The sequence below is a fragment of the Panthera uncia genome, chromosome D1 (assembly GCF_023721935.1).
Source record: "Panthera uncia isolate 11264 chromosome D1, Puncia_PCG_1.0, whole genome shotgun sequence".
Classification (NCBI taxonomy): Eukaryota; Metazoa; Chordata; class Mammalia; order Carnivora; family Felidae; genus Panthera; species Panthera uncia.
Genome location: NC_064808.1, coordinates 58,033,562 through 58,060,132, shown reverse-complemented (window position 1 = coordinate 58,060,132; position 26,571 = coordinate 58,033,562). Strand labels below are relative to the sequence as shown.

Genomic DNA, 26,571 nt, shown 5'->3' with positions numbered 1-26,571 from the left:
AAGTATGTAAGGTACTGCATCTGCCCATAATATGTGCTCACTAGGTGATAAGTATTTACAATTATTTTTATATTTACGTTTTTGAGAATTTAGGATAGATGCTAATTATAAGATTACTATTTTATATTAGAGTAACAATGTCAGTACTGGAAAAAGTCTTACAATTCATCTTCTATATTCATTTTACAACTGGTGCATTTTATAATTGGAATTATTCAGGCTCCAAGTCAAGCAGTGAATGGCCCCAGATCACCAATAGAGGCAGCAGGGACTCAGTTTACAGTACATCATTCTCCAATTACAGGAGTGTCTTAGACTAGTCTGCGCAGCTGGGGCTGGGGTAGACATCCGTATAGGTTCCTAACTTTATGCTTTGAGGGCCATTAATCTATGTGTCCTGAGAAACCAGAGGCCACCTTGAGTTGGATACTGCTGGGTAGAGCCAATCTCTTAACTTTCCATTCTCCTGAGAGGTATTCCCTGGTGTGGACCTGGGCCCTTGAAAAGGTACTTCATGGTTCTTTCCTTGGCAACTAAACCTGTCCTTCCCTCTTCATAAAATAAAAACAAATCCTGAAAAGAGTAGACAAGTGTAGCCATGATGTCTCTGGCTGTGAATGACCCAGTGTGCTGGAACTGTAATATGGAAAGAAGGAGGGAAGGAGGCTGGAAAAGTTCAGAAAACTTTTTTGAGTATTTTTTCCCCTTCAAAGTGTGCTAAGGGCTATTCCTTCTGTTTCTTTGTGAAGAGAAAATTGTAGAATTTTAGGACTGAAATTTCCTTGTAAGGACGTCTAATACAGCTTTTTCCTCATGTTTGAATTTCTTCTGCAAAGTCCTACCAAGTATTTTGCCAATATCTGTTTGCATATTTCCATGATGGAGCGCTCTGTATTGATAGAGACCGTCATTTTCGTGGTTTGACATTTTGGCTCTTAAAACTAAAATCTACTCCTGTGTGGCTTCTAATCACTGGCCTCTCACAAGAAATTTAGTCTCTGGTGGATGAAATGGTGATGTCAGATCTGTGGGTGTACATTGTCAATTCCACATCCAGCTAAGAGGATTAGGCAAGACAGAGCCTAGGAGCTTAGTTCCAGAACCTCAAATTCATCCTGACGTCTTTGTGAGCAAATGGACTTTATTATAATTATTTAATCTTTTTCATGGACTTGCTAAATTTATTAGTACTAGAGTCACTAGAATTTATTATTAGAATTTATTAGTACTAGAAAGAAACTTGCTGATCATATGGCCTGTTTTTATCATTTTACAGATTAGTAACTGAGTCCCAGAGAGGTAAAGTTATCTGCCCAAAGACACGCATAAATCCTGAGATTAGGATTCTGGTCTCCTGGTAGCAAGTGATGGATGTCATTTTATAGACAGCTCTTCTAGAAAAACTGTTATCAAACTCCAGAACTTTTTTTTTCAAGTGCCATGTGGCAGGTGTTCCTTGAGATTTCTATTAGGAGAGAGAGCATCAGTTAAAAATTTCATAGATTTCCATGTAAAAATAACATGCTATTTTTCAGTATCACAAGAGAAGGTTAAGGGTTCTATCCACAAACCTACAGGAGTTCATGTGCCAAATTCTTGAAAATTTATACTTCAAGACACAACTCAGAAATCTTCACTTTTGTGAAGTTTTCTGAGTATTCCCTCCCCCCATTCCCATTTCCTCATGGAAATGTTTCTCATTATGGTTCTCATGCTGTACAGGCAGTGTGGTATGGTGAAAAGAATATGGACATTGGATTCAAACAGGCAGGCTGGGTTGGATTTTGGATTCAAATAATTCATGTAAAGTGCTTATCAGAGTGCTGGACACACAATAAGAGTTCCTGAAATGTTAACTACTGTTATTGTAATTTTACTATTACTCATATCTTATCTCCCCCTTTAACCTGGGAGCTCTCAAGGGCAGTGTGTTTTTTCAAACCATGTAAGTCATAACTCATGGATTGTAGATTTAATGTAGTACATTGGACCACATTTTTAAAAAGCCAAATAGAATAGGCCAGAAAACAAATCAGAACACACGGTATATAGAAAGAGCAAAGTCTGTTTTGTGAAACTTGTATTTCAGTTTTATAGTTATAGATTGTGTGTGTGTGTGTACTGTGTCTCCATATAAATTGCATTCTTACTGTAGGTTGTAGTCAAAACAGTTTGAGAAACCCTGCTTTAGAGAAGAGACTGCCTGCTATTTATATCTTTTATTCACCAGAGCTGGCACAGTGTCTGGAACCAATCTGATGCCTGAAATTAATTGCTTAATATGTGATATAGATAGTAAATGCAATATAGGTTCAGAGAAAGGGGAAATTGTCTTGAGAATCATTTTAGTAACTTAGTTGAGAGCTTAGTTTTCTGATGTCTGAAAGATCTGGGGAAAAGTTGCAGCTCTGCTACTTATTGGCTAAGCAATAAGGCAAGTTACTTAACCTCTCATCATTTTCTTCATCTCTGAAATGGGGAAAATAATTATGTCAGGTTGTGAAGATTAAATGAGATAAAGTTACTAGAGTGGCCGGCACATTATGAGCACTTGCTTAATATTTTCATGGGCTGAAGCAGCCGTGGGAGGCTTTCTTGAGGAGGAGGCATTTGTCCTCTAAGTACTGGTATGAATTAGACATGAGAAATGTTTGAGATGTCCTGTATGTGGCTGAGTACCCTGTGAAAGCCATCCGTAGTCTTTTTCTCTTACATACTCTTTTTCCATGTTTTTTTCTCACCAAGGTACTCATAGTCTTTTTTTTCTCTTCAAAACCACTTCCTGGGAAGAAAGTCCAATGTCAGCTGTTACAACTTGCCTGTGGCCCCTCCCTAAGGCTAGTTCATTCCCATAGACAGAGAAAAGGAAATACTCCAGGTTGTCTGACTCAAGTTATACTTTCGGGAAGAATGCCTGCATAACCTCGGGAGAGAGTAGAGAGTGGTGGCCAAAGCAGCTGAGCTTGACCCCTGTGAAAAAAGGTAAATAGGAAGGGTTCTTGGCCTCTGGTCCAAAGCCCAGACTGGAGCTCCAGAGGGCAGGTCCTTCTAAAGGTAGGCAAGTGGGAGGGTGGGGAGAAAGGTCACCCCTCTCTCTGACTTCTGATGTTACTAGAAAAGAAATAGATCCAAATCTGGGAAGGGGGGATAGGGAGAGGAAGAGGGAGAAGGGTAGAAGGAGTAGGGAAGGGAAAGAAAGTGCTTGCAGAGTTATCTGAGTTAGCTCCATGGAAGGATAGCTAGTCTGGGAGTTAGGAGACCTGCATTCCGGTTCAGGCTTTCATCCTGAATCTCAGTTATTTTGTAAAATACTTGCCCATTTTAGCCTTGGTAAAGAAAGGGCCTCTCTAAAACCTGTTTCTGTCTGAAACTTTTGTACCTGTTTAATAAAACCTAGAAGAGAGATGCAAGGGGCTCCTGGGTGGCTCGGTTAAGCGACCAACTTCGGCTCGGGTCATGATCTCACAGTTCATGAGTTTGAGCCCTGCATCATCAAGCTCTGTGCTGGTACTTCAGAGCCTGGAACCTGCTTTGGATTCTGGGTCTCCCTCTCTCTCTCTGCCCCTCTCCAGCTGGCACTCTGTCTCTCAAAAATAAATAAAACATTAAAAAAAAACTTAAAAAAAAAGACAGATCCAAATAAAATAGCATTTCAGAGGAGGAGGAAGAGAGAACTGTTTGATTTCTTTAGCTATATTGAAGTTTTTCCACCTTGAGACTTGATATTTTGGATCATATAAGTCTGTGTTTGGGCTGGGGGATTGTTCTGTGCCCTCTCAGGTATTTAGCAGCGTTCTTGTTCTTTACCCACTGGATGCCAGTAGCATCTACTCTTCCCTCCAGTTGTGACAAACAAAAAATGTCTCTAGGCATTGCCAATGTCCTCTGGGGGTACAAAATCAACCCTGATTGAGAACCAGTGGTCTATATACATGCAAACTGTAGAGAAAGCTCAAAGATAAAATTATTAATAATAATAGTAATAATATAATTTTATCCTTGTATAGTACTGTTATAAGCCTTCAAATATATTAGCTCATTTAATTTCCATAGTAAACCTAAGAATTAGGTACTATTATTGTTCGTGTTTCACAAATGAGGAAACTGAGGGGAAGAGGTTAAGTGAATTAATGGCAGCTGATGTTTTTATCAGTTGTTATGTGTCAAGGACTCTGCTAAGTACCTTACATATATGTTATCTCATTTAATCCTCACGACCTCATTTAACCCACCTGTGAGGTGGATGCAGGGCTACCATAATTTTACAGATGGGAAGCTATAGTGTGCTTAACTCTGTACGAAGCCCTGGGGGTATGCTGGAGATTAGTTTCTAGAGTACTTTTTCCTATTTTATCTCCCAAAACGATACTGTGAAGTAGACAGTATTACCTCCATTTCGTAGCTGAAGAAACTGAGACTAAGGGACAGAAAGGGGGAGAAACTGGTGGAGCTGCCTGGCATTTGTTATATGTATGTTTTATGTTTTTTGTGGTTGACCATGATGCTTCCAGCCACACAAAGCAGCAGGCAGTCAGGTGACATGTGCAGAGAATCCTGAGCCCCTGTTTGTAATGGAAAGAGTTGAGAGGAGCTCCTTCTGATTTGAGTTTTTCTTTTGCACATGTGCTCTCCTAACCCACTTCTTACTTCCTGATTGACATTGGCTGTATGTCACAAGTTGTAATTATGAAATAATTGGCTTGTTTATATTTTTACTGTCTTCTGCAGTGTTCTATTCTGTAAGCTCCATAAGTGTAGACTTATGTGTAAACAGACTGTTTTGTTCACCACAATATCTCAGCACAGTGCCTTGCATGCAGTAATTACTTTTATTTGTGAAATTTCTGAATCAATAGGCATATAGGAAGGGAACTGAGAATGAAATTGATTTATTCAAGATTAGACAGCAATTTGGTAGCAATTTTGGGACTAGGTTTGATTTTTCCTATCCTCAGGCCTAGAATTCTTTGTAAGACATCGTGTTTCTTTCTATATACCTATCATATGATTGGGACTGTATGGTCTTGCTGTGTGGCTGTAGTCAAATCCCTCAGTTCTCCCTTCTATAAACAAAACTATTAAACAACTATTCTTTTCTCAATTTCAATCTTGGTTTCCACTAGTGATGTCCTGGTGTGGCCTCCAATCACAGGATAAGTATCTAGAAAAAACCAGGGAAGCCTCATTCTCCTTGCCAACCCAGAACTTCTGAATCATATTATCTCTCTTGAACAACTACTTCCTATTTCAGTGGTGATGTGGTAAGGGTATACTGATTAAAACAGAAAGTAGGTTTGAATGCAGAGGAAGAAGGCAATTAGAGTATCTACTTATACCCCCTTTTTTATTCAGGACTGCATGCTGAGTGCCTGCTTTTAAACTCAGATTTGGGGGTCTGTTCATTTTCCTTTTAGCTTATGGGAAAATGCCACAGAGTTACTTAACTTAGATGAGAAAAATGTCCTTCTCTCCTTGTTGCATTCATTTTGGTCAGTAAGATTATTTTGGTCTAGTGACAAGAAATATTTATGAAGAGAAAATAAGTATCTTAGGAGATCAGCTGTATGCAAAGCGCTTTCATGTCTGTTTTCTTACCTCATTTCCCAGCCATTTTGTAAAGGTAGTAATTGTTATTATTATCCTAATCTTACCAATAAAGAAAATAGATTCAGTGGGAAGTCAGGTTCATGCAGGTAGTGAGTAGTGGAACCAGGGTTTGAACTTCGGTCTGACTCTTAAGACCAGTGGGTGCTCTTGCCATTTTACCATACTGTGTATGTATGTGCGTGTGTGTGTTTAACAGCTTTATTGAGATATAATTAACATGCCGAAAAATTCACCTACTTCACGTGTACAATTCACTGTTTTTTCAGTATATTCACAGACTTGTATCATCATCACCACAATCTAGTTGTAGAACATTTTATCCTCCTAAAAGAAACCCTGTATCCATTAGCAGACTCTTAACCATTCTTCTCTATCCTCATCATCCTCGCCCTAGGCAACTACTAATCTATTTTTTGTCTCTATAGACTTGATTTGCCTATTTTGGACATTTCATATAAATGGAATCATTCAATATGTAGTGTTTTGTATCTTGTTTCTTTCATTCGTGGTTTTAAGTTTCATCTATGTTGCTTTTTTTATTTATTTTCTTAAGTTTTATTTATTTTCAGAGCGCATGAGCATGAGTGGGGGAGGGGCAGAGAGAGAGGGAGAGGGGGAGAGAGAATCCCAAGGAGGCTCCATACTGTCAGTGAGGAGCCTGATGTGGGGCTTAAACTCACAAGCCGTGAAGTAACAACCTGATCCAAAGTCGGATGCTTAACTGACGGAGCCACTCACGTGCCCCGAGGTTCATCTGTGTTGTAACACGTATCATTTCTTGTTATTGCTGAATGATATTTGGTGATTTTTTGGCCAAATAATATTCCATGGTTGGATATACCACATTTTATTTATTCATTCCTCATTTGATGGACATTTGGGTTGTTTCTAATTTGTTGTTGTTATATATAGTGCTACTATGAGCATTTATGTACAATATCTGTGTGGATGTGTATTTTCATTTATTTTTAAAAATAATTTATTCATTTTTCAATTTACATCCAAGTTAGCATATAGAACGACAATGATTTCAGGAGTAGATTTCTTAATGCCCCTTACCCATTTAGCCCATCCCCCCTCCCACAACTCCTGCAGCAACCCTCTGTTTGTTCTTCACATTGAAGAGTCTCTAATGTTTTTGTCCCCCTCCCTGTTTTTATATTATTTTTGCTTCCCTTCCCTTATGTTCATCTGTTTTGCATCTTAAAGTCCTCATATGAGTGAAGTCATATATTTGTCTTTCTCTAATTTCACTTAGCATAATACTCTCCAGTTCCATCCACGTAGTTTTAAATGGCAAGATTTCATTCTTCTCGATTGCCGAGTATTACTCCATTGTATATATATACCACATCTTCTTTATCCATTCATCTGTCGATGGACATTTGGGCTCTTTCCATACTTTGCCCATTGTTGATAGCGCTGCTATAAACATTGGGGTGCATGTGCCCCTTCAAACCAGCACACTTGTATCCTTTAGATAAATACCTAGTAGTGCAATTGCTGGGTTGTAAGGTAGTTCTATTTTTAATTTTTTGAGGAACCTCCATACCCTTTTCCAGAGTGGCTGCACCAGTTTGCATTCCCACCAGCAGTGCAAAAGAGATCCTCTTTCTCTGCATCCTTGCCAACATCTGTTGTTGCCTGAGTTGTTAATGTTAGCCATTCTGACAGGTGTGAGGTGGTATCTCATCGTGGTTTTGATTTGTATTTCCCTGATGTGGAGTGATGTTGAGCATCTTTTCATGTGTCGGGTGGCCATCTGGATGTCTTCTTTGGAGAAGTGTCTATGCATGTCTTTTGCCCATTTCTTCACTGGATTCTTTGTATTTTGGGGGTTGAGTTTGATAAGTTCTTTATAGATTTTGGATACTAACCCTTTATCTGATATGTCGTTTGCAAATATCTTCTCCCATTCCGTCGGTTGCCTTTTAGTTTTGCTGATTGTTTCCTTTGCAGTGCAGAAGCTTTTTATTTTGATGAGGTCCCAATATTTCATTTTTCTTTTGTTTCCCTTGCCTCTGGAGATGTGTTGAGTAAGAAGTTGCTGCGGCCCAGGTCAAAGAAGTTTTTGCCTGCTTTCTCCTCAAGGATTTTGATGGCTTCCTGTCTTACATTTAAGTCTTTCATCCATTTTGAGTTTATTTTTGTGAATGGTGTAAGAAAGTGGTCCAGGTTCATTCTTCTGCATGTCACTGTCCAGTTTTCCTAGCACCACTTGCTGAAGAGACTGTCTTTATTCCATTAGATATTCTTTCTTACTTTGTCAAAGATTAGTTGGCCATACACTTGTGGGTCCATTTCTGGGTTCTCTATTCCGTTCCATTGATCTGAGTGTCTGTTTTTGTGCCGTGTTTTCATTTATTTTAAGTATATATTTAGGAGTGGAATTGCTTGATCATATGGTAACTGTTTTTATCCTTTTGAGGAACTTATAGACTTTTTGCAAAAGAACTGCACCATTTTACATTCCCCACAGCATTATATGATGGCTTTTATTTCTCCACTTCCGCACCAACACTTGTTATTATCTTTTTTTTAATGTTTATTTATTTTGAGAGAGAGATAGACAGAGAGAGAGCGAGTGAGCAGGGGACGGGCAGAGAGAGAGAGAGGGAGAGAGAGAATTCCAAGCAGCCTCTGTACTGTTAGCACAGAGTTCAACTCAGGGCTCAATCTCACAAACTCTGAGATCATGACCTGAGCTGAAATCAATAAAGGCACTCAACTGGCTGAGCCACCTAGGCACCCCATCTATCTTTTTTATTATAGTCATCCTAGCGGGTGTGAAATCTAATTATGATTTTGATTTGAATTTCCCTAATGACTAATGATGTTGAGCAACTTTTCATGTGCTTATTGGCCATTTGTATATTTTTGGACAAATTTTTATTCAGATCCTTTGTCCATTTTTAAATTGGGGTGTCTTTTTACTATTATAGACTTACCTTGGAAGGCAGCTATGCTCACCATGATACCACCAACGCTATTGTAGGCATACCTTGGAGATACCGTGGGTTCGGTCCCAGACCACTGCAATAACATGAACGTTACAATAAAGTGAGCCAAATGAATCTCTTTATTTCACAGTGCATATAAAAGTTATGTTTATGGGGCACTTGGGTGGCTCAGTCAGTTTAGCATCCGACTTCGGCTTAGGTCGTGAGCTTGTAGTTCTTGAGTTCAAGACCTGCATCGGGTGCTGCGGTGACAGCTCAGAGCCTGGAACCTGCTTCAGATTCTGTGTCTCCCTCTCTCTTTGTTCCTCCGTTGCTCGTGCTCTCTCTCTCTCTCTCAAAAATAAATAAAGATTTAAAAAAAATTAAAAAAAATATGTTTACATTATACTGTAGTCTATTAAGTGTGCAATAGCATTATGTCTAAAAAAGCAATGTATGTACCTTAATTAAAAAATACTTTATTACTGGGGCACCTGAATGGCTCATTTAGTTAAGCATCCAACTCTTGATCTCACCCAGGTCTTGATGTCAGGGGTGTGAGTTCAAGCCCCACGATGGGTTCCATGTTGGGCTCCACGCTGGGTGTGGAGCCTATTTAAAAGAAAATAATACTTTATTACTAAAAATGTGTACCATCATTTGAGCTTTTAGTGAGTTGTAATCTTTGTGCTGGTGGAGGGTCTTGCCTCCCTGTTGATGGCTGCTGACTGATCAGGGTGATGGTTGCTGAAGGTTAGGGTGGCTGTGGCAATTTCTTAACATAAGACAATGATAAAGTTTGCTGTGTTGATTGGCCCTTCTTTCATGAACGATTTTTCTGTGGGATGAGATGCTGTTTGCTAGCATTTTACCGTTGGTAGAATTTCTTTCAAAATTGGAGTCCATCCTCCAAAACCCTGCTGCTGCTTAATCCATTTAGTTTATGTAATATTCTAAATCCTTTCTGTCATTTCAAGAGTCTTCACAGCATCTTCACCAGGAGTAGATGCCATCTCAAGAAATACTTCCTTTGCTCATCCGTAAGAAGCCACTCCTCGTTTGTTCAAGTTTTATCACGAGATTGTAGCAATAAGTACAGATGTGGTGGAAAGAGCAAGAGAACTAGAGTTACAGGTGGAGCCTTAAGATCTGATTCACTAGAATGGTGAATCCTTTCTAGTGGTTTTCAGGGTTTCTTTGCCCAGATTTATCACAAGAATCAGTATCTATAGTAGCCTTACAAAATGTATATCTTAAATAATAAGAATTGAAAGTCGAAATGACTCCTCGATATATGTACTACAGAATGGGTATTGTATTAGTGGGCATGAAAACATTCATTTCATTGTATGTCTTCATCAGAACTCTTGAGTGACCAGGTGCGCTGTCAATGAGCAGTCATATTTTGAAAGCAATCCTTTTTTTCTGAACAGTTGGTCTCAATAGTGGGCTTAAAATCCTCAGTAAACCATGTTGTAAACAGATGTGGTCTCATCCAGGTTTTGTTCCGTTCATGGAGCACAGGCAGAATTGAGTTAGCATGATTCTTCAAAGCCCTAGGATTTTCAGAATGGTAAGTGAGCACAGGCTTCAACTTAAAGTCACCAGCTACATCAGCCCCTAGCAAGAGAGTCAGCCTGTCCTTCGAAGTTTTGAAACCAAGCATTGACTTCTCCTCTCTAGCTATGGAAATCCTAGATGGCATCTTCCTCTAATAGAAGGCTGTGTTGTCTATATTGAAAATCTGTTGTTGAGTGTAGCCACCTTCATGAATTATCTTAACTACATCTTCTGGGTAAGTTACTGTAACTTCCACACCAGCACTTCATGCTTCACCTAACACTTTTATATTATGGAGATAGCTATTCTCCTTAAATCTCATCAGCCAATCTCTGCTAGCTTCAAACTTTATTCTGCAGCTTCCTCACCCCTCTTAGTCTTCATAGAATTGAAGAGAGTTAGGGCTTTTGTCTGGGTTAAGATTTTGCTTAAGGCATAGTTGTGGCTGATTTCAATCTTCTGTCCAGACCAGTCAGACTTTCTCCATATCAGCAATAAGGCTGTTTCACTTTCTTATCATTTGCATGTTCACTGGAGTAGCACCTTTAATTTCTTTCAAGGACTTTTCTTTTGCATTCACACCTTTGCTAACTGTTTGGCACAAGAGGCTTAGCTTTTAGCCTACCTCAGCCTTCAACATGCCTTCCTTACTAAGCTTAGTCATTTCTAGCTTTTGATTTAGATTGACAGACATGCAACTTTCTCTTTCACTTGAATACTTAGAGGCCATTGTAGGCTTATTAGTTGACCTAATTTTAATACTGGGAGGCCCAAAGAGAGGGAGAGAGATGGGAGAACATTTGGTTGGTGGCGTGGTAAGAACACATGGAACATTTATCGATTAAGTTCTGCATCTTATATGGGTATGGTTTGTTGTACCTCACAGCAATGACAATAGTAACATGAAAGATCACTGGTCACAGATCATCAGAATAAATATAATAATAATGAAAAAGTTTGGAATTTTGTGAGAACTACCAAAATGTGGCACAGAGACACAAAGCAAGCAAATGCTGTTGGAAACATGGCACCAATAAACTTGCTTGGCACCGCATTGCCACAGATCTTCAATTTGTAAAAATTGTCCTCACAGGGTGTATGAGGTACAATAAAATGAGGTATGCTTGTATTGTAAGAGTTCTTTATGTAGTCTTACGGTCCCTTATCAGGTATATGATCTACAAATATTTTCTCCTGTGGATTTTCTTTTTGCTTTCTTGCTTTCACTTGCAGTACAAAAGGTTGTAATTTTGCTGTTGTCCAATTTATTTAGTTTTTCTTTTGTTGTTTGGGCTTTTGGTGCCATATATGAAAAATAATTGCCTAGTCCCAGGTCATGAATATCTATACTTAGGTTTTCTTCTAAGTGTTTTATAGTTTTAGCTCTTACATTTAGAGCTATGAATTACTTTTTGCATATGATATGAGGTAGTAGTCCAACTTCATACTTTTTCAGGTGGATAATCAGTTGTCCCAGCACCGCTTGTTGAAAAGACTGTTATTTTCTCATTAAATTATCTTGGCACTTTGTCAGAATCATTTGATCATAGATATAAGAGTTAATTCCTGGACTCCCAATTCTGTTTCATTGATCTACCTCTCTGTCTCTATGCCAGAATCACACTGTGTTCATTACAACTACTTTGTAGTAAGTTTTGAAATTGGGAAGTTTGAATCTTCCAGCTCTGTTCTTCTTTTTCAAGGTTGTACAAGTCTTACACTTCTTTTATTCTTTTTGATGCTATTGTAAATGTAATGAAAAAAATTTTTTTCAGCTTTTGGATTGTTCATTGCTCATGTATGGAGATATAGTTGATTTTTGTATTGATCTTATATCTTTTGTATTAGTCTTGTATCCTGCAACCTGGTTGCACTCGTTTATTAATTCTAATAGTTATGTGTGCATGTGTGTGTGTATGTGTGGACTCCTCAGGATTTTCTATATATAAGATCATGTGGCCTCAAATAGAAATCATTGTACTTCTTCCTGTCTAATCTGGTTGCATTTATTTATTTATTTATTTACTTATTTATTTATTTTGTCTAATTGCTCTGGCTAGAACCTCTAATATAATGTTAAATAAAGGTGGCAAAAGCAGATATTCTTTTCTTGTCCTGATTTTGGGGAGAAAGCATTCAATTATTTACCAATTTAAGTATGATACTAGGTGTGGGTTTTGTTGTGGATGCCCTTTATCACATTAAGGAAGTTTCCTTCTATTATTGGTTTCTTGAATGTTTTATCATGAAAAGCTGTTAGATTTTGTCAAATGCTTTTTATATGTCAGTAGAGATGATCTTACACTTTCTGTTCTTTACTCTGTTAATATGGTGTATTGACTGATCTTTTTTGGACGTTAAACCAACCTTATGCACCCTGGATCACACTGTGTTTTATGAGAAGTATTTTTGGGGTACTAACTGGTTATCAAGCCTGTGGAAGTACACACATAAGATGTTTTGGGGCCATTCACTATAGTTTTGGAGACAGAAAAACACGTAGATTTAAAGTTGAAAACACAGGAATACGATAAAGACAGCATCTTGTGTTGATATGTGATGGACAGTTACCAGATGAACTCTACAGTGACCTTATTTTCAGGCCATTCAGTGACAGTAGGGTTGGCATAGTGAAACTCTTTTGTCCTCAGATACGTCCTTTCTCTTCTCCAGGTCTTAGATTCACTGTCTGTACATGGGAAAGTTGGACTTAGTGGTATGTAAGATTCCCTTTAGTTAAATAGCATGTTGTGAAATTACTTGCCTTCTGTGGGGCTTCCTTTACTTAGGTCCTTCTGAAAAGTTTGCTGTTTTGATAAATTCTAAGTGGCTGGGTAGTTAGGTGCCCCTTCTTATTCTGATTCTGAGTCGAGCAAAGATGCTTTGCTCCGTTTTAGTTGTCCTTAATCACACTCCCATCTCAGAGAGATTATTTCTTTTCATATTATTCCACATTCTGGTGAAAGGAGATAGCCCTTGAGAAGGGCCATTTCCTTTAGCAACACAAGCTCTGTGAGGGGCAAAGGCTTCTGGAGAGGGGGTTGGGAGTGTGTTTCAGGCTCACCTGTACATTTAACTAACTGTTAAAATTTGGCACATCAATTCATTCTATTCTTGTTTCCATTGCTCATCTGTCAAATTGAAAAAAGCGTACCACTATTATTACATAACCTTTCAGGGTAGTTATGAAGTGTAAATGATAGCCTAGATGCATTTAAAACTGTGTGTACACATTAGTTATTTGCAAAAGGTGGAGTTGCAAATAATATAGCAAAAATAATGTAAATAAAAACCAGTGTAAATATTAATGGTTAATATTAAACCAATGTAAATATTAATATTATTGTTGTAAATAATAATACAAATAATAGCAAAAAGTTACAAATAATATAGCAAAATGTAGCTAAACGATAGGTATGTTTTAAACCCCTACTGTTCATGACACTTTTGGTAGGTACTTTAAACATTATTTCTCCAGCACTTTAAAATTTTTTTTTTTTAACGTTTTATTTATTTTTGAGACAGGGAGAGACAGAGCATGAACAGGGGAGGGTCAGAGAGAGGGAGACACAGAATCTGAAACAGGCTCCAGGCTCTGAGCTGTCAGCACAGAGCCCGACGCGGGGCTCAAACTCCCGGACCGCAAGATCATGACCTGAGCCGAAGTCGGCCGCTTAACTGACTGAGCCACCCAGGCGCCCCTCTAGCACTTTAAAATAAAAACAGTATCGCCATTTGATAGGTGAGGAAATTCCAGTTCAAAAGGGTTAAATAATCAGGTCAAGGTGGCAGAGTCAGGAATCAAAACTGGATCTAATTCCAGAGTCCACATTCTATTATATGTTGCTGCGGTTGTCTCATTACTTTGATGTTCAGTTTGGTAACTTGCTCAAGATGGTGTTTTCTAGGCTTCTCTACTGAGAAGGTACTCTTTTCTCCTTCATAATTAAATAAGTATTTTGTAGGGAGGTACTATGAAACTATGTAAATATCCTTTTCTGTGCCAAGCTGTCTATATATTTATTTGTGTTTATGTGTTTATCAATTATATGTGTGTATATGTGTTTATCAATTATATGAATTGATGTGCCATATGTATCCATATGGACTCAATGGCTTCCTGTTTTATTCGGTAGGTAGTAAGCTATTGCTATTATTATTTATTTTGATGCTCAAATTCTCCCTGATTTGGCCAGTAGGAGCCCCATTCAAGTTGGCTTCTGTCTACTTTTCACATGTCCCTGCCATTCTTTGACCACTCCCTTGCTTTCTGGCCCAAGAAAATATTCTAGGCTCATCTTGTGCATTCTCAGCCCTAGCCCTGGAATAAACCATTTCACCAAGGAGCCTTTCATTTCTTTTAGTGGTAGGTGGTATTTAGAACCCAAGATCTGGCTGCTAGGTATGCTTGTTTCTGTTGGGCTTATGCTGCTCCCAGGCCCTCACAATAGACATAGTGAGGAATTGAGGTTCTAACTCCCCATTACAGGCTCTCTCCACTGTATGGATGCTTTCCTTATCCTGTGTGGGCTTCAATACCCTAGACCAGGCTGCTCTGTCATGGAGATTTCTTCTTTTTTTTTCAGCTTGGGTTCTGAAATGCGTACCAGGTACCTTCACCCTCATATGGATGCCCTCCTCACTATACTTAGATTCTTATATCCCACACCAGTCCATCTATCTGCTCTGTGCATGGATGCCCTTTTCACTTTGTTTGGGCTTCGGTTCTCCTTACCAGCCTGCTTCTCCTCCACCCCCCTCCCCAGTGCAGATTCTCCTCACCCTGTTTAGGCTCTGATCACGATGTTGGCTGCCCTCATCATTTTTTAACTGGGCTATTATAACACAGTAGCTTCCTAACAGTCTTACTGCTTTTAATCTTCCCGTATCTTTCACAGTTCTGCTAGAGTGATCTTTCTAAAATAGAAGTCAAATCATGGCACTGTTCTGTTTTAAAAATTTATAATAGTTCCCCTTGCCTGTAGAGTGAATTCCAAGTTCCTTAGACTGGCATGCAGGGCTCTCCAGAATCTGACCCAAATGTGCCTTTCCTGCCTCTTTTCTTTCTTTTTTTCCCCCTATTTTTTTTAATGTTTATTTGAGGGAGAGAGAGAGAGAGAGAGAGAGAGCGAGCAAGCAGGGGTGGGGCAGAGAGAGAGGGAGACACAGAATCTGAAGCAGGCTCCAGGCTCTTGAGCTGTCAGCACAGAGCCTGATGCAGGACTCGAACCCATGAACCGTGAGATCATGACCTGAGCTGAAGTCAGACACTTAATCAACTGAGTCACACAGGTGCCCCTCCTGCCTTGTTTCTTATTAACTCCTCTGTGCACCCTGCACTCCAGCCATGGTCATTGGCCATTCCTTATGTACCTATGCATGTACTCTTCTAAGTTTTTGCCTTTGTCTTCTCCTCTCCTTGGCTTAGCTAACTCTTTTCTTTGGTATATGACAAAATCCCTTTGGATGCTTGTTCAGGTTTCTGGTGTGGACTATCACAGCCTGAGTACAGTATAGTCAAGAGGGCATCTATAAAGGGAAGAGGTTGCCTGGTGAAGCCTCTCTGACCTCCATCCATAGTCAAAATCAATCCCTTCCCCCCCCCCCCACTTCTGATGAAATACTTACTTCATTCTTCCTGTTTTCATGATTGACTTTTATCTGTTGCTCCTGATTCATTTGAATTCACCTAGCACATGGCATGTATCTACTAGACTCTTAGGGAAAGTCGGTAGAACTTGTTGATGACTTCTGAGTTGTGAGTCTGTTGTTTTTCATCTGAAGTCTTTTTACAGGTCCTGCTGAGGTCCAAGAGGCTCAACTGCACGCAAGCGTTTGGGTTGTGGTACTGCTGGGTCAGATGCCTCCCTGTGTCAGAGCTCATTCTGAGAAAATTAAATATTCACACTGCTCTTCTTTTTTGTGCATTCCAAATATATCCTTAAAAAAAAAATTCTCTACACTCTCATCCCAAATAAAAGACTTTCTGGCTACATGTATATGGGTATCTATGGCTGCAAATAATGGCAGCTACACAACTGTACCAAAAAAGCCTTCCCCAAACTGTATGAAGGACAGTGTAATGACAACATGTGTCTTTTAACAGCCTGTCTATCATTTAGTCTGTTTTTGGAGAGGCATTTAGGCTGAAGTGTCAGCAAAGGAAGGTTAAACTTTCTCAATGACTTACTAATCTGTATTGTTCGGGTGCAGGAAGGGAGAAAAGAAGTGTCACTGGTTAGGTTCCTTGCAGAATATGTGGGTGTCTAGGGAGGAAGAAAACGATAGGGGATTATATTTTCATAGGTCTCACTGCCAACCCCACTTACTCTAGTTGTCGTCACTGTCTTCTCTTGTTCTACTTATACCCTCCTCTGGGCCTTTGTCCAGGCTTTCTTTTTTCCTTTTTCATAATTAATTAATTAATTAAATGAGAGAGAGAGAGAGAGAGAGAGAGAGAGAGAGAGATGAGAGCAAGCAGGGGAGAGCAGCAGAGGGAGAGAGAATCTTAAGCAGGCTCTACCCTCAGCATGGAGCCCAAATGGAGGGCTTAATCCCATGACCCTGGGATCATGACCTGAGCCAAAAGAAGAGTCAGACACTGAACCAACTGAGCCACTCAGGTGCCCCCAGGCTTCTCTTTTCTAAGTTTGAACTGATTTCAAAGACTAGGCTTTTTTCCATGCTTTATAATCATGACAATGAATGGCAAAAAAAAAAAAAAAAAAAAAAAAAATTGTTTACTTTGACCTTTCCTGTCAGATTTTTAGTCTAGTTAAAATAATTTCAAAATTGAGGTCAAGGGGAACCTGGGTGGCTCAGTCAGTTGAGTGTCCGACTTTGGCTCAGGTCATGATCTTGTGGTTCATGGGTTCAAGGCTGGCATCAGCCTCTGTGCTGACACCTCAGAGCCTAGAGCTTGCTTCAGATTCTTTGTCTCCTTCTCTCTCTGCTCCTCCCAACTTTCTCTCTCTCTCTCTCTCTCTCTCTCTCTCTCTGTCTCTCAAAAACAAACATTAAAAAATTTTTTTTTAAATTGAGGTCAAAACATTTTCTAACATACGTATTTAGTTTTTAGCTCTTACGGAGGCAGGGCACCACAGGGATTGCAGTCAAGCTTACCTACAAGGTACTTGTACTTACCTAAAAGGCTAACTTTTAGTTTGATTTTGTCTGAGAGACAATGTTCCATCTGCCTAGTGGTAATTGAAATTAAAGAAGAAGAAGGCTTTAGTTTCTCTACTGTTGGGGAAGCAGCATGAGAAGCTCTTTAGGATGTGATAGACCAGATTTCTAATTCCAGCTTTAGTATCTACTAGGTTTGCAGTCTTTGGCAAGTGTAAGTTCTCTGTGCCTTATTTTTCTTGTCTGTAAAATGAGGATAATAAAGCCAGTTTTTAGGAGCTGTAAGGATAAATGTGGTTCTTCTAGGCCAGACTCTGATTTTGACTTTGTCACTAACAATGGGAGTCATCACCCTAAGTATTGTCTCTGGCATAGTGTATCATTTCACGCATCTCAAGCCACTTTCCCATCATCTTATGTAATCTTCACAGTATGTTCAGGAAAGGAAAGATAGTGTGATTGTTCTCACTTGAAAAATGGGGAAACTGATGCTCAGAGAAGTGGCCTGTCCAAGGACCAGGACTTAAGAGTCTTAGTTTAGGACTACCTTTGTACACTGACCAGTTCTAGGAGAGAGCATTGTGGTAAAGATTGTCCTGAACTGAAAGTCAAGAACACCCTGATTAATGTCTTTGCTAGGAGAATTTGGGAATATCATCTCAGTTTCTATTTTAAAGCAAATATGCTAACTCTTCTGCCTAAGTCGTGTTGGCTTGTTCATTCGGCAATTACCAAGCCTTTACTGTGCTGTACATTGTGGTAGGCCTGCCCTTCCCTCAAGCTGCTCACACTTCACCGTGGAGAACAGATAATCTGTATCAGTGAGAAGAGCTATAGCAAATGTGTGTGTGTGGTGGGGGGGTGGGACCGGCATTGGTAGTGCCAGTGGTCCGGGAGAGATGGCTTTGGGACTGGGCTTTGCTTGTGAGGAGAAATCTCACAGGATTTTATGTAAGAATTAAATTGGATAATGAGTATGACTGAGCTTTGTTTATTGTAATGAACTGCATAAATGTTAGAGACTGTCATATCTTATAGGAAGTACTTCTTTTCTAATACCTTACTAACCTAGTGGAACACCACAACAGGAGTCAAAGCTTAGTTAATGTGAGAAGAAAGATTTTAGTGGCAACAAAGATTGGAAGCTCATTTAAAAAAAAAAATCTGGGGGCACCTGGGTGGCTCAGTTGGTTAAGTGTCTGACTTTGGCTCGGGTCATGATCTCACGGCTTGTGGGTTTAGGCCTGCATCTGGCTCTGTGCTGACAGCTCAGAGCCTGGAGCCTGCTTCAGATTCTGTGTTCCTCTTTTGCTCTGCCCTTCCCTTGCTTATGCTCTGTCTGTCTCTCTCTCTCTCAAAAATAAATATACATTAAAAAAAATTTTTTTTAAATCTGTATCTAAAGTGTTTGAGTCTATGATTTCTTAAAATGGGGATATGCCTATTAAAATGTCTTTTGCTTTGATGACACAATGGACCTTCAAACTGCTTTTGGGTTTGTAAAGAATTTGTTTAATAATCTTAATAATCTTAATCTTAATAATCTTTAATCTTTTTAAAAAAGCTACTTGTGTTGCTGCAGTTTTAAATATTTAAGAGCTATATTTAACAAGCATGTATCCTGGGGTCTAAATGGGAGCAGATTAAGACAGAGAGCAATTGTGTGGCTGGGCCAAAAGATATGTGATACTTTTATTTTTTAGATTTGTTTTGATTCAGTAGATATAATTGTTAAGAACTTTGTATGTATGAGGCTTTGATTGGGTCCTGAGGAAACAAATGAATGAAACATTGTCTAACCAAAGGGACTTCTACTAGTCTGGCTGGAGATAGAAGACATCTGTGGTAAATTTTCATGAGGCACTCTAAGATCCTAAAGGATGAAGACCTACTCAAGCCTTGGGCAGGACCACAGCAGAGATGGCAAGTTTGGAGAGGTTAACACCTGAAGGTTAAAAGTTTGCCAGGAAACAAAGGGAGATAATGAGAGATAAGGCTGTTCCAATTAGAGATAACAGCATGAACAAAGGCATGGAGGCTTAGAGTAGTACCTGCTACTTAAAGCACTCAATAAATAAGAGATAAATTCCTTAGAATTCAATGCTGGGATATTGGAATTGATAAGACTTTGTTTTGTCCTTTTTTGGGGGAGATGGTAAGAGTATTTTTAGTTTGTTAGGGTTAGTGACAATGTGTAAGATGGAGTACTTTTTTTAATTTGTATTTTTGCTCTACCACTTTTACAAAATTGGTGTATGATGGACGTAGAACATTATATTAGTTTCAGGTGTACAACATAATGATTCAGTATTTGTATACGTTGTGAAATGTTCACCACATTGTTAACATCTGTCACCATAGTTACAATATTTTTCTTTCCTTTTTCTTGTGATGAGGACTTTTAATATTCACTCTCTTAGCAACTTTCAAATATGTAATACAGTATATTTTACCATAATCACCATGGTAAAATCACCATGTAATGTTGTACATTACATTCCCAAGACTTACTTATTTTATAGCTGGAAGTTTGTGCCTTTTGACTCCCCTCACCTGTTTCACCAACCCTTTCCCCTGCCCACCTGGCAACCACCAATCTGTTCTATGTGTTTATCTATGAGATTTTTTTTTTTTTTAGATTCCACATATAAGTGAGATCATACATATTTGTTTTTCTCTGACGTTTCACTTAGCATAATGTTGAGGTCTATCCATGTTGTTGCAAATGCTAAGATTTCATCTTTTTTATGGTTGAACAGTATTCTGTTGTATGTATAGATCACATTTTCTTTAACCATTCATCCATCAATTGATACTTAGATTGTTTCCATATCTTGGCTATTGTAAATAGTGCTTCATCATGCATATATCTTTTTAAATTCATGTTTCTTTGGATAAATACCAGAAGTGGAATTTCTAGACCGTATAGTAGTTCTATTTTGTTTTTTGTTTTGTTTTTTTTTAACTTTAAAAAAATATTTTATTTACAGGGGCACCTGGGTGGCTCAGTTGGTTAAGCCTCCGACTTCGGCTCAGGTCATGACCTCGTGGTCCGTGGGTTTGAGCCCTGTGTCCGGCTCTGTGCTGATAGCTTGGAGCCTGGAACCGGCTTTGGATTATAAATAAATATAAAATAATTTTTTAAAAAATGTTTTATTTATCTTTGAGAGAGAGAGACAGAGCATAAGCAGGGAAGAGGCAGAGAGAGAGGGAGACGCAGAATCCGAAGCAGACTCCAGGCTCCGAGCTGTCAGCACAGAGCACGTCACAGGGTTTGAACCCCCAAACTGCGAGATCGTGACCTGAGCCAAAGTTGGACACTTAACCGACTGAGCCACCCAGGCTCCCCTATTTTCAGTTTTTTGAAGAATATTTATTCACTATGTTTTCCATAGTGGCTGTACCAATTTACATGCCCACCAGCAATGGACAAGGGCTCCCTTTTCTCCACATCCCAGCAACGCTTGTTATATTTTATCTTTCTGGTAACAGCCATTCTAACAGGTGTGAGGTGATATCTCACTGTGATTTTGATTTGCATTTCCCTCACAATTAGGGATGATAGGCTGTATTTTTATTTTTATTTTTATTTTTTTTTTAATTTTTTTTTTCAACGTTTTTTTTTTTATTTATTTTTGGGACAGAAAGAGACAGAGCATGAACGGGGGAGGGGCAGAGAGAGAGGGAGACACAGAATCGGAAACAGGCTCCAGGCTCCGAGCCATCAGCCCAGAGCCTGACGCGGGGCTCGAACTCACGGACCGCGAGATCGTGACCTGGCTGAAGTCGGACGCTTAACCGACTGCGCCACCCAGGCGCCCCTAGGCTGTATTTTTAAAAAACAATTTACATATGGGAAGAAAAAGTACAAGGAACAGGTAACTGAAGTGAATAGGTATCATTTGTTTTTACTGCATAGCATTTGGTGTTCCCCAACTTATGAGTCTTCTTGGGGGCAAAGATGCTATCCCCTAAAAGTGCTAAAAATGTATCTTATCTTAGATAGTTGCTTTTCAAATTGCTCCGCTTCTAGAGCAGTGACCTAGCTTTCACCAAAACTGCACTTGGATTTAGGATTTAATGACATGAGAGAAAAAGTAATGGGGAAATAACTTTCTGTCTTTGGTGGCAGAAGCAGTAGCATCGGCCTGCAAGTTTGAGTCCCTGGCATTGAAGTGGCATTGATGCTGGTGGCTCTTCAACTGAGGTTGAATTCTCACACTGCCAGAAGTGGCAGAGCTACCCATTCTAGCATCTGATGATCAGAAGTAATGGTAGTCATTTCTACTGACCGGGTTGTCAGTGTGGCTTTGGGCTTTGTGTTGGATTTGATGTAGAGGCAATAGAAAAAGTGAAGTCAAGGCTGAATCTAAATTTTGGCTAACTAACTGAAAGAGTTGAGTTGCTATTTACTGAGAGGGGGACGACTGAAGCAGGAACAGATTTTGGATCTGTTAAGTCCCACTGTCAGTGACACAGCTTTGTCTTCTCTTATATTTAAAAATGCTTTGCTTCTAAGATGTAGGTCTCCTAATGTTTGCATCCCTTATGACTAGCACTGTGTCTGACATGTAGAACATATTCAGTAAGTAGTGAATGAATGATGAGATTATTTGCTCTTTTCTTGAATTATCAGACTATTTACTATTGTCTAAACAGAGTGAATGCTTTTTCCTCCTTTGAGTCTTTGCTTTTGTGGTTCCCTCAAGGGAATTCTCTACCATTATCCCCAATCTCAATACCTCTATCTATAAAAATTCTGCTTCTTCAATATCCAGCCCAAATGCTATCTCCTCCATTGCTTCTTTCTTTTTTTTGCAGTATTTTTGTAAGCTGTTATTTTTATTTTTAATTTTTTAAGTTTATTTATTTATTTTGAGAGAGAGAGGGAGAGAGAGCACATGAGTGGGGTAGGGGCAGAGAGAAGGAGAGAGAATTCCAAGTAGGCTCCATGGTGACACGGTGCTGAACCCAATACAGGGCTCAAACTTACCAACCATGAGATCATGGCTTGAGCCAAAATCAAGAGTCTACACTTAGCCGATTGAGTCACCCAGGCATCTCTATTTATTTTATACTGTACCTCATTTCATGGTACTTAATAGGCAACTGGCCTTGCCATCTAATTACAAGAAAGAATAGTATGTTCGATGACTACTTTATAAGCAAAGTCATCATTATTGCCTGACTTCCTCCTACATTTAACTGGTGATATGGGAAAATTGTAATTTTCAATCAGTAAATGCGTTGTTCTTAAAATTATTTGTGGTTGCAAAATAATCAAATAAAAACAATCTTTCTTTTTCCTATGGGCTGTATAATTACTATACATAAGCCATTAGTTAGGTTGAAACCTGTAGTGTCTAAAGAAAATTTGCTAATTATTACCAATCATTAGCCTTTATATAGTGTTACCGAGGGTCATAAACTCATATGTGTATACAAGCCAGGTAAGTGACCTAAAAGGGCCTGGTCAGGACTAAGGTGATTACATGGATAAAACATTACTGGTCAGGGTCCATGACTCAGAAGAATAACTTATGAATTATTTACTTTGTGAACCAAAGGACTATATAAATGCAAGGAGTAATTGCACCTAAAACAAGTTAACTGCCAACTTGTGTAAACTTGCGCAAATTATTTTTTATCTCTAAGATTTAATTTCTCTCTTTGAATGTACAGTTTTGGCTTTAAAGTCCCTTCTACCTCATTTGAGTCTGCTTTTTTATTTCTTTAGCTTATAGTTTCTTCCTTAATCGTAAGTTTGATTGGTTATTAGCCCTCAGTAATAAAGCTTCCTTCATTATTAGCCCTCAGTAATAAATAGAATTCTGGCTTCTTACCAGTATGCCTCATTTTCATGAGTCTTATGTTTTATCAGAGGGAGCCAAGTTTAGCCAAGCTTCCTATAGTAGCACCACCATTGAAAGAAGCACCTAGCTGGCTGGCTGGCTAGGAGTGAGCCAGCTAGCCAGCCTTCTATAACTGAATCAGCACCTGGTTTTTGAGAACTGAAATCTACAATAGAAAATGCCTAAATTTGATCTTTCCTGCTGAAAATGTTAGTGGGCCTGCTTTATATTATATGATAATGTTTTGTTGTTTCTTCTACCTTATCCAGTTTATTTTGTTTATTCAGTTTTCTAGTGTGGGACTTTTCATTTTATATATGCTTGCCTCCACTATTAGTGGTGATTAGTGGAGACATAGGCCATTTCTAAGTTGTCTTTAATCCCTGAAGCCTAGTATAGGCAAGGACACATGGTAGATGTTTGATAAATTTTTGAAGAGATAGAATACTTATTAGATTTACAGGTGATAAAGACTGGAAGGGAAAACTATTCTAGGTGGCAGAGAGAGAGAGAGAGAGAGAGAGAGAGAGAGAGTGCAAGTGAGCAAGTGAGCTTGCAAAGATGGGTTGAAGCCAACAAGATGGAATTTAAGGAGGATGACAGAGAAATTCTACATTTTAAGTCTCAAAGAAATAGCAACATATGGGCAGGCTGGAGAAGACCTAGCATGATGCTATTCTTATAGAAATGGTGGTTTTGGCTGCCTGAGCTCAATGTCAGCAAAGACATTGCAGTGGCTAAAAACTAATGCAGCTTCAGACTAAATTATTGGAGGTAAGTAGAGTTAAAGGAGGTGATAGTCCAACAATGTTCTGAAGGGGACAAACTGCACTTAGAGTATCATGTTTATGCATAGTGGAAGATGTCCTAGATCACCACTACTCAAAGTAGAGTCTGACCTGTTCTCAGTCTACAATGAGATAAGCATAAAAATTGAGAGTGTTTAGAAATTTTTATAGCCACTTGACAGAGTAATTTTATGTTTAATGAATCTACTAAAAAAGAAAATGAGCTTTGTCTTGTATGTCCTTTATATTGCTTGAAATTTTACTTTTTATTTTATTTTAATACATTTTATTTTTAGATCAGTTTAAGGCTTACAGAAAAATTGATCAGAAAGTACAAAGAGCTCCTATGTACTCTCTTTCTACCACTCTCCCTTACACTTTGTCAGTGGTCAACATCTTGCAGTGGTGTGAATTAGGTACAATTGATGAACCAATATTGACACATTATTACTAACTAAAGTCCATAGTTTATATTAGGGTACACTCTTTGTGCTGTACAGTTTTGTGGGTTTTGACAAGTGCATAATGTCATGTATCCTATCCACCATTGCAATATCATATAGAATAGTTTCACTGTGTTAAAAGTGCCCAGTGTTCCACCTGCTAATCCTTCCCCAACCCCCTTCTAAACCCCTGGCAGCCACGGATATTTTTGCTGCTTTTATAGTTTTGCATTTTCCAAGAATATCATGCTTTTCAGCCTAGCTTTGTACTTGACACTCTTTCACTTCAGGTTTTTCTGTGTCTTTTTGAGGTTTGAAAGTTCATTTCTTTTTATTGTTGAATAATAAACTGTTGTATGGATGTTTGTTTACCCATTGATCTATTGAAGGGTATCTTAGTTGCTTCGAAACTTTGACAATTAAGAATATGGCTGTAATAAATATTTGTGGACAAGGTTTTGTGTGGACATAAACTTTCAACACACTTGGATAAATTCCTAGGAGTGCAATTGCCAATTGTATGGTAAGCCTATACTGTATTTAGCTTTATAAGAAACTGCCAAACTGTCTCCCAAAGTGGCTGTTCCATTTTGCATTCCCATCAGCAGTGAATGAGAATCCTTGTTGCTGTATACTCACCCATATTTGGTGTTATCAGTGTTTTGGGTTTTAGCCATTCCAATAGGTATGTAGTTGCACCTCATTATTGTCCCTAATGACATATGATGCTGATTGTCTCTTCATATTCTCTATATTTGTTGGGGTGTCCAGATTATTTTATCCATTTTTTTTGATTGGGTTGTTTTCTTGCTGTTGAGTTTTAAGAGTTCTTTGTACATTTTTGGATACAAGTTCTTTATCAGATATGTGTTTTGCCAGTATTTTTTCAGTCTATGACTTGTCTTTCCATTTTCTTAATGGGTATCTTTTGCAGAAGTTGTACATTTTAATAAAGTCCAATTTACCAACTTTTTATTTTATGGATCGTGATTTTGCTGTTGTATCTGAAAAGTCATAACTAAACTCTTTTTATTTTTATTTATTAGAGAGAGAGAGAGAGGGTACAAGTGAATGAGGGGCAGAGAGATAGAATATCCCAGTATGGGCAGAGAGACAGAGGGAGGAAAAGAGAGAGAGAGAGAGAGAGAGAGAGAGAGAAGTGGTGCTCACCTGGGACTCACGTTTTTACCCGAAGCAGGGCTGGAGCCAAGCAGGGCTCGAGCTCACCCAAAGTGGGGCTCGTGCTCACCTGATGTGGGACTCGAACTCACCAACTGTGAGATCATGACCTGAGCCAAAGTCAGATGCTTAATGACTGAGCCATCCAGGCACCCTTCAGTGTATATTTTTAAAGTTTCCCAGGTAATTTTGATGCAAAGGGAGAGTTGAAAACCATCATATTAAAACCGTAAACCATAAAGGTTGGTCCTGTTTACTGATGTTTCTATCCCTGGTGGCTTATACAAGATCTTAAGTAGTTATTGAATGAACAGGTGATGAATAGAACATGGGAGTATTTATCCTGGAGAAGAGAAGTGCGGGGACTTCATAGATTACCATAGATTACCATAACATATATCTGAAAGCCTTTAATATTTGCTCTGAAGGATGTTTTCCAGGAGGCAGAATTGGAAGTTTACAGAGAGGCACCTGGCTGAATGTTAGGAAGCATTGTCTAATAGTGCTGTTTTCAAGGAAGCTGTCTGTACCTACATGTATTTCAGCAGAACCTAGAAAACCATCTGTAAGAGGGGGGATGCTACATGGGGTGGAAAGTTGGGTAAGATCAGATGTTATGATTATTGATCATTACTTTGAAAAACTATGTCCAAAGCAGAAGACTGTTCCTGACTTTCATCAACTCTGTATACGTTGATACAAGGGTATGGGGTTAAAGGAACATCCTAAAACGACTTTGAAGCTGAGTTCTCATAGTGTCGTAGGTCCCCCAGCCGGTGTTACTGACCAATTCTCTATAATGTGGGTGTCTTCAAGAAATTCCCTATCTCCTCCATCAAATTTGGGACTTCTGGTAAGTGGACTAGTATGGGTGCTCAGGGTCTGGGAAAGATGGAAGATACTTAACATAAGAGCTCTTTCTGTCCTCATGGAATTCTTCCCTTCCATCCTTCTGCAGTTAAATAATTTGGCCACATTGAATGGAGGTGTAGACATCTGACAAGGAAAATGGATAAATACCATAAAATTTCTGTCTAGCATCCTTAAATTATTGATCAGGCATAATGCTGGTTATCTG

General features: G+C 38.9%; 1 protein-coding gene and 1 pseudogene across 1 annotated transcript in view; one reads left to right on the top strand and one right to left on the bottom strand.

Moving 5' to 3' along the window:
- The window catches only part of PAK1 (p21 (RAC1) activated kinase 1), a 154,200-nt gene that overhangs the window by 41,221 nt on the left and 86,408 nt on the right, over positions 1–26,571 (top strand). The gene's annotated exons all lie outside the window — the stretch shown is intronic.
- Positions 1–26,571, bottom strand: part of LOC125929398 (40S ribosomal protein S10-like) — a 46,588-nt pseudogene that overhangs the window by 17,575 nt on the left and 2,442 nt on the right.